Genomic DNA, 11,447 nt, shown 5'->3' with positions numbered 1-11,447 from the left:
TATCGGCTGTATATTAGAATCACCAGTAGAACTTTCAAACAATAAAGAACTGGCTTACCCTCCTCAGTCTAGACCAATGAATCTCGAACTTTGTAAACAACAGAATCACTGGAGCGCTTGTTACAAATCCAGCTGCAGGATCTCAACCCCAGAATTTATGTTTCAATAGATTGAGGTGGGGCTTGAGAATCTGAATTTCCAACAGGTTCCCAGGTGATGGTACTACACTTTGAGAGCCACTGCTCTAGACCAAGTAAATCATTTGCTCTTTGAGTGCTGGTTAGGTATAGGCATTTTTGAAACTCTATCCGTAGATGAAGTTCTACAGAGATTCTAGGGAATAGACAGTGTTGAGATCCACTAGAACACTGACCTCACAGTGTGTTCTTTGTTTAGTATAGCTTAGTGGTGAACTTTTTCAGCCTCTTCTTTTTCTATATCATCCTGCATTAACATTTAATTTTATGTCTTATTTATTGTTTATGATCACCTGTTTAAGTAAATGTATTTGTAATCACAGCTTGGAATTGTGTTTTCTAGGTTAGTTTCAAAAATATTTACTTTTTGCTGTATTCCATGCTTTATATTTTTGTTAATAGACCATTATGGATGAACAATGGTACTACAACCTAATAATTTTTAGAATTAGTCTTCCAAAACCTTAAATAAGAAGGTAAAACTGAATTATTTCTATGCAATTTGGCTATCATGCTTTTAAAGAGAACTTTTTGTTAAAACATGAAGTCACAGACAATGAAATTAAAAAAAGGATCGTAGATTTACCTATAGGGTTATAGTCTATCTATTAATCACAGAATAGAATGTGTATATATTTATATTTTTTAAAGAAATTTGGATCTACCTAACCTAAAATGCAGATGTGTCTGCCTCTTCTTAAAATTTAATATCATAACTTCTTGTAAGAAACCTGGGGATGTTTAAATGAACATTTGACTTTTTAAATTGGACTACTCTGAGAAAGCAGTTGAGAATATTTAAGGTGGGCTTATTGTACCATAACTCTTTGAATCCTTTCACTAAAGGAAGGAATTACTTGCTATTTTGAATAAATCCAAAACAATAGATCTGCAAATCTGAATAAAGTCTATTTTCTCTTATATAAATAAGACAGCATATTTTAAAAGATGATGAGATATGGAGTAACCTCTAGATAGCATTTGCTTCTCTTCTCATTGATGTTCAACTGTTATGAATCACTGTTTAATATAATTCTCATTCTCCTTCTAGGTTTTTCTTTTATCTCACTATAAAATTTTCTGAAAGCAAATACCATTCTAGAGAGTACAGATAGATAAAAGTCTTGGTGTATTAAGACTTTAAAATATTTGTCTGGTAAAGAAAGAATGAGAGAAAAGGACAAATAAAAAAAGTTATCAAGGATTCAAATAAATACTATTTATTTATTTATTTATTTATTTATTTATTTATTTATTTATTTTGAAGAGCATTATGTTGCCACCTCAGTGCTCCCAATTTGCATTCTGAGTGTGCCTTTGCTCCTTTTGCATGTTATTTTGATTTTGCTTTGAGACAAAGGCTAAAAAATAAACATGATGTGTGTGTGTGTGTGTGTGTGTGTGTCTGTGTATTTTTCTTTTCCTTTTTCTGGTGAGCAAAAAAAAAATTCACAGGTAATGGTATACCTGTTTAAACAAACTTAAATATAGGAATTACTGAGGAATGAACTTCTTTGCCTAGAGTTAACAACTTTAGATCACGTGATACAATTTTTTTTTTTTCAATTAAAAGACTATTTATGAACATTTACACCAGTAGATAGCCAATGCCTTGGCTAAGAAACTGCATTCAAACTTGTTGTGGCCTGACAAATATAAGTCTTAGGCTTTATCCTTAGACATGAAGAGAGATTTGTTTTTGTGAGTGGAAAAGGGATGCTCAACAGGAATTCTAAAAGAGTATAGGCTAGAACCCTAGCCTCAGCATGAAGAATTTAAGGTTTATGGGATAGGCGAAGTTCTAGATCTCAGTGTGGATCATGACAGAAGCCTCTCAGGACCAAGGGTCAGCATATGGACTGTGGAGAAAAGTTCTCAGACTTAGAGCTTGAACTACAAGAACTTATATAAGTTTTCTACTGGTGTGTGACATATTGCCCACAGTCTGGCACTGCATAGCTAGCTTCTCTGTTTAGGTTATCATAAGGCTAAATTAGGGGTTTGGCTTCCCTGGAAGTTCTGGGAAGAAGCCATGTCTAAGCCCATTCAGGATGTTGACAGAATCTGGTTCCCTGAGGTTATGGGACTGATTTCCCCAGTGTTCCTTGCTGGCTATCAGAAGGCTTCTCTCATCATCTAGGGACTGCCTGGATTGTATACCATGTGTCTGTCTCCCCTCACCTCCCTCTTATTGAATCTCTCATTCTTCTAATTCTTTGACTTATTTGTCTCTGACCATTAAACTCGACTTACAGAGTTCATGTGACTAGTCCAGCTTCACCCAGACAACCTCTCAGTCTTGAAGTCAACTACTGGGGACTTTAATTACATGCACAAAATCCTTTCATAGCAACACCTAGATTAGTGTTAATTGAATAACTGGGATTTGGGGAAACCATTTAGAATTCTGCCTATCCCTGAACTATATACTAAAACTCACATGAGAAGTAATCCTCTCAAGTTGGCGGACCATCTAGATCTGTGAAGCATCACTGCAGAGTTGACATTTATAGGTATAATAAAAAATTATACCATTTCAACAGCAATATCTTGTACCAATTAGAAATGAAGTTTGTGACTGTCATCAGCATTGGGTTTTCTCTGAGCTTTGTGTTCTAATAAGGTGTGGATGCTTTTGGATAAAGTAAGCCTTTTACATTTTGGGACAATTCAAGGTCAGTAGGATTTCCAGAGGTGATAGCGGGCTTCCTGTCAAAAGGACACATAGAAATTTAAAAATTGCATGATTCTATTTCTATTGCAAGTATATGAAGGAAGTGATAGCTTTTAAACATTGTTTTCTTAATTCGCTATAAGATTTTGACCCGTATCAACTCCTGAAATTTGCTAATATACATAAACCCTAGTATAATGATTAAGAGCATAGTGAGGTTTGAAATTCCTACTTCACTTCTTACTCACTGAAATGATTTGGGAAAAGTAATGCTAGGCCTTAGTTTTTTTTCTATAAATTGGGAAACAAAGTAGTACCAACCACATAAAGCAATTATGAATAGTAAATGAAATACATGTAAAGGGCTTACAATAGACTTCAGTTAAGTGCTTGACAAATGTTCTCTATGTTGAGGATAATTCATCTAGTTACTAAGCCACATAGGTCTTTGGCTGTTTTTCGAACTGATTTTCTATCATAGAGAATAAGTTTAGACTTGATTCATTCCTTTATTGTCCATTTGCTCATTTAATTATCCAATCCATATTTATCAAGTTGCAAATTAAGCAATGGAGATACCAATTTAAACAAAAAAACAAACCCCTGGTCCTTGAGGAGTTTATAGCTTAGAGATTCTAAAGGGAATTATTTGTGTTCTCACCCAACTCTATTTCTACTCAGATTTAAAGAAAAACTTAGAGACAACATAATGCAGTTTAAAAATAGAGCAATAAAGCCATTTTCTCCATTACCCCAAACTCAGCAAGCTCTTAGAGACATCATTTTATACTTTTTGATTCCACTAGAATTTTGCGAGGTAGGAAGCACATTCTTAGTGAATTGATTTAAACTAAAAATACAAGAAATAGGTATTGTCTTTAGGAAAATAAGCAATGGTATTTGTCAGTACTAGCATCTAATGATTAAGTATCATTAAATAAGAAACATATTGATTTATTACATCAAGATTATAAGTCTAAAGGAAAAGTCAGAATGGAGCAACATTTACTGCAATCTATCCTTTTATGTAATTCCTCTAAACAAGGTCCCAGGTGTTTTAGAAGCTGTGCTATTTTAGCACAAAATAATATACTGCTGACTTTTTCTCTTAGTCTTTCTAAAACAATGTGGATCTACTTTTGTCTCATTTACAGAGCACATAATAGCCCTAGATTCAGCGAGCCAGTAAATAAGACCCATTTTTAAGAGAAGCCTGAGAATCTATTCTAACAAAATAATTGGAGAGGATGGCAGGGATTTATACACAAGGGTGTTCCTCACAACATCATTAGCATTTGTGGGAAATTGTAATTTATCTACATAACCAGCAAAAGAGAAATGATTAAGTATAGTATAGGACAGCCACAGATGGCATATTAGGCACCCTTTGCAAATGTTTGTGAATATTTTTTATTGGTAGAGCGAAAGACATAAAACATAATGTTAAATGAAAATAAAAGAGTCCAAAATACACGCAACTTTTTAAATTATCATAATCATATTTAAAAACTTTTTTTAGGTAAAGAGGTTATTGGTTATTTTATTTCAGCCAAACATCACTTCAAAAAAGAACTGGCACAGTGTTTGGTTGCTTTGTGGTGCCAGTTGAAGGATGTGGTCAAGGTTTCCATAACCATTTGGCTGAGAGCAGAAAATATACAGTTAGGGGTTTTCATTGTATATTGGTGGTTGGCACTTAGCATCAATCTCATCTCTTTCTATCATGTTTTTTTGTTCTATAGAAGTAAAAAAGCTAAAACTCGCATTTCATTCTTTCTTGAAGCTATGATCTTGGATGTGAATTTGATTCTTCCAGTTAGATACAGCTATGCTATTTGGAAGTAAGGCAGGGATCAGTAATTTTCCTGCTTCTTTTGACTGTTTACAGAAACTGGAGATGTAAAATTTTATAGCCACACCTTAATAGTGAGCATTCCATAAATTTTGTGGGTTTTGAGGGCAGTTGCAAGTTTCTTGATCCTGGCATTCACATAAATCTAAATCTAAGTTGTGGCTTGTAGCAGAGAAAATACCCCTCGAATAGGTCAGTTCTATGAAATTCTTGGAGGCCCAGCCTGTAGAATCACCCCGCTGTGCCCCAATGATGCTATAAGCCCTAATGCTCTTTGTTATTTCCCTTTCTGATGAAAATATCAAGTGTGATTTCTGTTTTCTGTCCTAAGCCAAATGAGGACAAATATGGATACAATGTGAATTCTGCAATTAAAGGGAACATTTTAAAATTTAACGTAACACCCTTGATTATGTTTTGGCATAAATATGTTTTCTGGTAAGAAGGTATTAAAGTTAAGGATATAGAGGGATATATGGGGGACATGCTTGAGGATGAAGTAACTGCACTTACTACAGACTCTAAAAATAATTTCAATATATCAGACAAATATATCGAATAATTGTCTTCTGGTGACACAATTTTTAAGTATAAAAGTAACACAGGAGTTATAGGTACATATTCTGCTACATTGATGCTTTAGCCAGATACTCCTCTTCCTCTATTCACATAATAATTAGCCTATGGCTCCTCAGTCATCTTGACCCAGGTGAGAAACATGCCAACCTCTCTGAGGTTGGAGAGGCCCTGCAATCTAAATAGTTGGGAATACCCTCATCCTTTTAACTCAAGTCGACAAGCATTTATCAAGTACCTTCTAGATGTCAAATAGGTGCTGAATATCAGATGATTCACATATGATCCTAACCCTTAAAAAGTCAACAAGCCAACAAACAAGCAAAAACTTTAGTCTCTTGGGGAGATAGGCACATAAGGTGGTGTACTAGTAAATGTTTAACAACCAGTCTTCTGGGGGGAAAAGTATGAATACAGACATGTATATATGCTTGTTATAAATATCACTGATATAAAGATGTGGCACATAATTTACAAATAATACTAACAAAATATGTAATTTTTTTTATTGTAAATTTATTTAGCTAATTGCTCCTCAAAGAATGTCTGCACTGGTTTTTGGATTCACTCTTTATCTGTAGCCAACTGATTGTTGCAATTGACAAATGTAGTTCCAATGCAAATAACAACTGATGTTTTTGTTTATGATAACAAGTAAGATGAAAAAGAAATGACAAAAATGTAGGCCAGAACTTCCCTTATTCATCAATGACAGATAAATCTTTGCTCACTTGGATAACAATTTTCAAATTTTGAAAGACTATTATTTTTATTTTTTTGTATGCTATTCACAATGCAACCTTTAAGAACACAATAAATTTTAAGTCTAAGCTATATTATTAATATTTTCTCAGCCACTTTCTTAATTCTAGACAATCAATGTGACACCAAAAAAGCTCTGATTTCTAGCGTTTGTCAAATTTGATTGTGTAAATAAACTGATTATGGTTGATTTCAAACCACTAACAGGATGTCACGGAACATGGAGTTGGGAAGAGACTCCCAGTAGCACAATTATAGTGTTTCCATCATACATATGAAAGAGACATAAAAAATCTTCAAAAGCATATATAGAAGCAGAATGTAATGAAATAACTAAAAAGTGATGAGCTTTAAGCACTTATTTAGTTTTTAATATAATTTATTTAATTATAATTTTATAGAATTTACTCTTTTAATAATACTTATAATTAACAATTGGTGCTCAAATTTTCTTAAAAGTTAAGAATCATCTTCTGTGAGTCCATATGGGTCAGCTCTAGCACACCACTGGACATGTGACAGGAACTAAAGGTAAAGGGGAGCACAAGGGAAAAGGTCATCTCATCTGGGGATGTTAGGAGGTAGGCGAGTCCTGAAGGATGAATGAATGTGAAGATGTGCAGTACGTGCAGTACTTGCAGTGAGGAGGCGTCCCATGTAGAGGAAGCAGAGTGGTCAGTAGCTTCAGGCATCATGGCCTGCATAGGGACCTGCCCTAGTCTCCTATGATTAGAATGGGGTGACATCTGCAGAGGCCAGATCAGACGGACCTTTAGGTCAAACTGAGGAGTAAGAATTTCCTCTTGTTTGTGATTGGCAGCCTTTAAAGAGTTTTAAAAACAAGAGAATGTTTCAGATTTGCATTTCAAAACAAAAACAATGTGGAGAATAGAGACAAGAGAGCCCTTTCCTAAGGCAGAAAGGCCAGGCTGGTCCCATCCCAGCTGAACCTTCAATGGCTATGTTTGTCCTTGTGGTTGTCTTTGGTCAGCATCCCTTCCTTTTCTTTCAGTGTCTCTTTAAAATTTGATTCTGCCCTCAGGAAAGCTCAGGTCCAGTACCAAACAAAGGAGAGAGGTTTTCATCCACCACCAAAACAAGGAGGCTCAAAATGGTCCTAATCTCTTCCGAATATGCTGACTTTATAGAGCTATGCACACAGAGAGGTCATTAACTAAAATGTTACTATATCTATTAATTAGGAAGAGGACTCCAACCAGCAATATTTGTTGATGGTATGAGGAAAAAAGATACTAGAAACTTTAACCACAGTCGCCTCAATGACAATAATGATATAGGCAGTGTTGAGAAACTTACTGAGAGTAACAGAAAACAATTATTTTATTTATTTAAGATGTATGGACCATATACATATACTAATATTTAGTAATCTGATGGGTTTTCTTTTCAAGTGTCAGCCTCTTGCTTTCTTTTTAGGAAGTTGAAATTAGGGATGAAGTATTTATGATTTCTGGTAACAGAAAGAAGAATGTAAAGCAGACCTGCCTCCGAGATACTTTCTAAATTATGACTTGAGGCTGTTGTGTCCCTGTCTATGCTCCAGACATTGGTCTCTTCTTGTTTGCCTATTGTTTTACCTTCAGTTTATAAAGAGAAATGCATTACTGGCATTTGGGAAAACTGCTTGGTCACTTGCATTTATTTGGGGGAAGTCACCATGTTCCTATAATTTTGGTGTCTAGATGGTAGAATGAAAGCAAGAAAATCAGAATTGAGCTTTTGATTTTAAAGTAACTGAATCTGATCTTTAGTCTTAATAAATCTATGCTTCCTAGTTGCAGGATTTAATGAAGAATATGGTTATGGAGTTGAGGACAGCTGCAGGCATCATGTTCAGAGTTTAAAGAAACAAAGCAACCAACCTTATCAAAAAGCTGTCACCAAAAGGAAGGAATATAGCAAACCACACACACATGCACACATGCACACACACACACGCACCAACATTTGAACACATGTTCATGCTGAAAATAATCAAATAAATTGAAATTGAATTGAAGCAACTGTGAGATATTTTATATTGCTTAATGGGTATATAAAATTGAAGGTTCAATAAAATATATACAACTTATACTCCATTACACTGCTTTTGTGAACTTATTGATACTACAACTTGCTGGATTAAAATTTTTATGTATATTGAAAATGCATGGGATTTTAGAACTTTCGTTCATAACTGCTATATAATATTGCCTCCTTCTGTAAAGTACTAAATGTTGTTGGTCTTTTTCTGATTGGTTTATTTACAATTTCATTTTTTATTCTCTATAATAAGTTATATCTCAGTCTTTTCCAGATAATATAAAACAAAAAAGACCTTTTTTTTCTTATGTTGCTTTTAGTAATGAAAATTTCATTATCAGTTAAACATTTATTTACCCACCTCATTCCTCAAACCATTTGAGGCAGCTTACAACAAAATCAAATAAATTTCAAAGTACAATAAAAGAACAAAAAATCAGGAACAAGAAAAAAATAAATTGTAATAATCCAAGAGCATGAGAGGCAAATTAGAACCATAATATAGAAGCTATAAGGAACTCTATAGATGGAACAATAGAGCTACAAAGTTTATCTACTGGACTTGGAAGTCAAAGGGAAAGAGCCTCGATCAGTTCCATGGGTTTTTTTGACTTAGGGCTAAGAGTCACAGCATCCATCTCCATGGGTCAGAGAAAATGGTTTTAGCTTTTCTCATCCACCACATTCCTCACAGTCTGTTCTTCTCGGTGCCTATCAGACTCATTGCTTTTCTGTAACCTAGGAAGCAGAATGATCTAGCTTTCCAGTAACAGAGATGGGAGAAATAGTTGGATACTTTTTGCCTCTTCTCCCAGATTTCTTCCTCCCTTACTTTGTTGCAAGCCCACTTATAACAAGATTCAGCTGGGATGCCCAAATGCCTTTGCCTCACCACTCTGTCATGGTTGTCATCTTTCTCATGATAGTTGTGAACAAAGCAGAAAGTGTGTTCTGAGTGTATCAGGATGAACTGGAGCTACCCACAAGCTCATGCACCTAAAAGGTTTTCTCAATACAGACACCTGGAGACAGGGGATGGAAGCACAAGTTACAAGTCTGACTGCAGAAGGATTGAAAAACAATGTAGTCCTTCACTGAAAGTCTTTAAGTGATACAGAATAGTAGATAATACTGTTCATCCCTCATCCAAATATCCTAAATTTTCCTTATAGCTATCTTCCATTTTCCTAGTGATGTGCTGTCTTGGGTCCTTTTTCTTTGTCTCTCTGAGTTGTTCTCAATCTGCTTGCTCTTTCTACTTTGTTCTTTTGGTCTCTGTGATATTTCTTGGTCTCTCTCTCTCTCATTATCTCTGTCTACATATCTGTCTGTCGGTCTCTCTTTTCCCTACTCCCCACAGGATTCTCCTGCCTGCTGTCTTCTTCCAAATAATTTCCTCTTTATATCTTCTCCAAGTTTTCTTATGTAAAATCTGACCTCTTGGGACCTTGTAATTAATATAGCTGGTAAGGAAGAGAAAGCATAATTATAAATGTTATTTTTTTTTTCCTGTCACACATCAAATTTCATTTCTCACTCTACCTAAATTCAAAACTTCAGCTGAATTTCCTACTTCCTCTACCCTTTCTGGTGTCTGGATAAGCAACAGATAGCTTATTTACAGATCAAATGTTGAGGAAAAAAGAATTTCTGAAATGACAGAAATTGAAAAAAGAAAAAGACTCATAAAAGCTTTTCCCTACCTCCACTCCCACTGCAATTGGGGGCCTGAAATTTGTGTTTCCAGTTATCAGTAAACTGACCCATCATCAACTGTACTTTCGAGAACAGATCTTTCTGGAAATATGGAGAATGGCCCAGAAATTGTTGAAAAGAAAGGCTTAGGAAGCTGTGTTTCTATGACAAGGCCACCAAAACAATTAGTACCTCAGAAAAAGTATTTTTACCATAAATATATTTTATTCTGATTAATCTTTGTTATTTTAATGACAATGGGTTTGATTTTGGGTAATATTTTTATCATCACAAAAAGTAAGAAGCCAGGCCATGTGGTTTGAGGTAGAGGATGGAGAAGAGTATATAATTCATTAAATGACCTTTCAAATAGTCACAGATGAGACAGTTCTTAAATGCTGAGGCATGCATTCCAAATGAATCTCAGTGAAAGCACTTCTGTATATAGCAGAGACATTGTAGCCTAAACAAATAAATTTTTCATGACCCAGGAGGAGTCAAGTATCTACCTCAGATACCTCGAGTGATGTATGACCTGCATGTCCCCAAAAGGATCCTGTATCATTATCTTCACTTTCAAGAGATTTTGGTAAGAGGAGGAGATTTAATCAGTGAGTCGTACACCCAGAATAGTTTGCCAAGGGTGGCTATTAGTAGGAAATCAATTTGGAAATGTCATTTCGAGAATGAAGCACCTTGGTATTTTTATGCCTATTTTACAAAGATAAGGGGCATTCCATTACTAGCCCATCAGGAAAACTTCCTGAGTTACCCAATTTCATCTGAAATTTTGGAGCATACATTCAAAAATCACTTATGAATCAAATCCACCTTGAAATATTTTGTTTAACTGGTGCTTTCCCCTGAGCTATTTCTCAAAAATTGTGGAGAAATTGCTACTTTTTATTGGGCCCATTTATGTGAATTATGTATGTTTTTATTCTATTTCATATTTGTCTGTCCTCACTCCTACCCATAGCTAGACCTCTCATCCCTGTACATATTCATAGAGACATTATGGCAATCTTCATCCTGTGGTTGTCTAAGGGAAATGGACATTTCTAGGGTCTTTGAAAAGAGACAACTAGGTATCCTTTAGTATAGATTTCTGAGAGTTTGGATAGACACTAATCTACTGAAATAATCACAAGTAAGTATAAATGGTTGTGCACTGAGAGCTCAGTGATTAAAAAAATAAAAACGAAAACAAAAACATGAATTTCTTTGTCCATGGGTGTATCATGAATCCTTTTATTTTTATTTCTTTTTATTTTTGTGTGTTCATTTTGCAGTAATACAAATAATAACAGCTCTAACTTATTGAGTATTCAATATATATGGCAGGAATTATGCTATGCACTTTACACAGATTATCTCATTTCTTAACAATTATTCTGCAGAGTATTATTATCTTCATTTGCCATTTTTCCCCCAAATGATTAAATTGAAGTTGAGAAAAGTTAAATAACTTTCCAGAGTCACAATCAGTAATTCACGATTTGATACAATATGCCAAACTACCTCTTGGAGCCTTTTAACCATTTTTCTGCTATTACTTTTCTTGAAACCTTTGATAATATTATTTCTATAAAATCCTATAAATATTTATTAAATACTTGCTATATGTAGTCATTGTCTTAGTCACTGG

Source organism: Pteropus medius, unplaced genomic scaffold (assembly GCF_902729225.1).
Source record: "Pteropus medius unplaced genomic scaffold, Ma_sr-lr_union100, whole genome shotgun sequence".
In the NCBI taxonomy this organism is placed as follows: Eukaryota; Metazoa; Chordata; class Mammalia; order Chiroptera; family Pteropodidae; genus Pteropus; species Pteropus medius.
The sequence above is the reverse complement of the archived record's forward strand: the minus strand, read 5'-3'. Positions refer to the sequence as shown.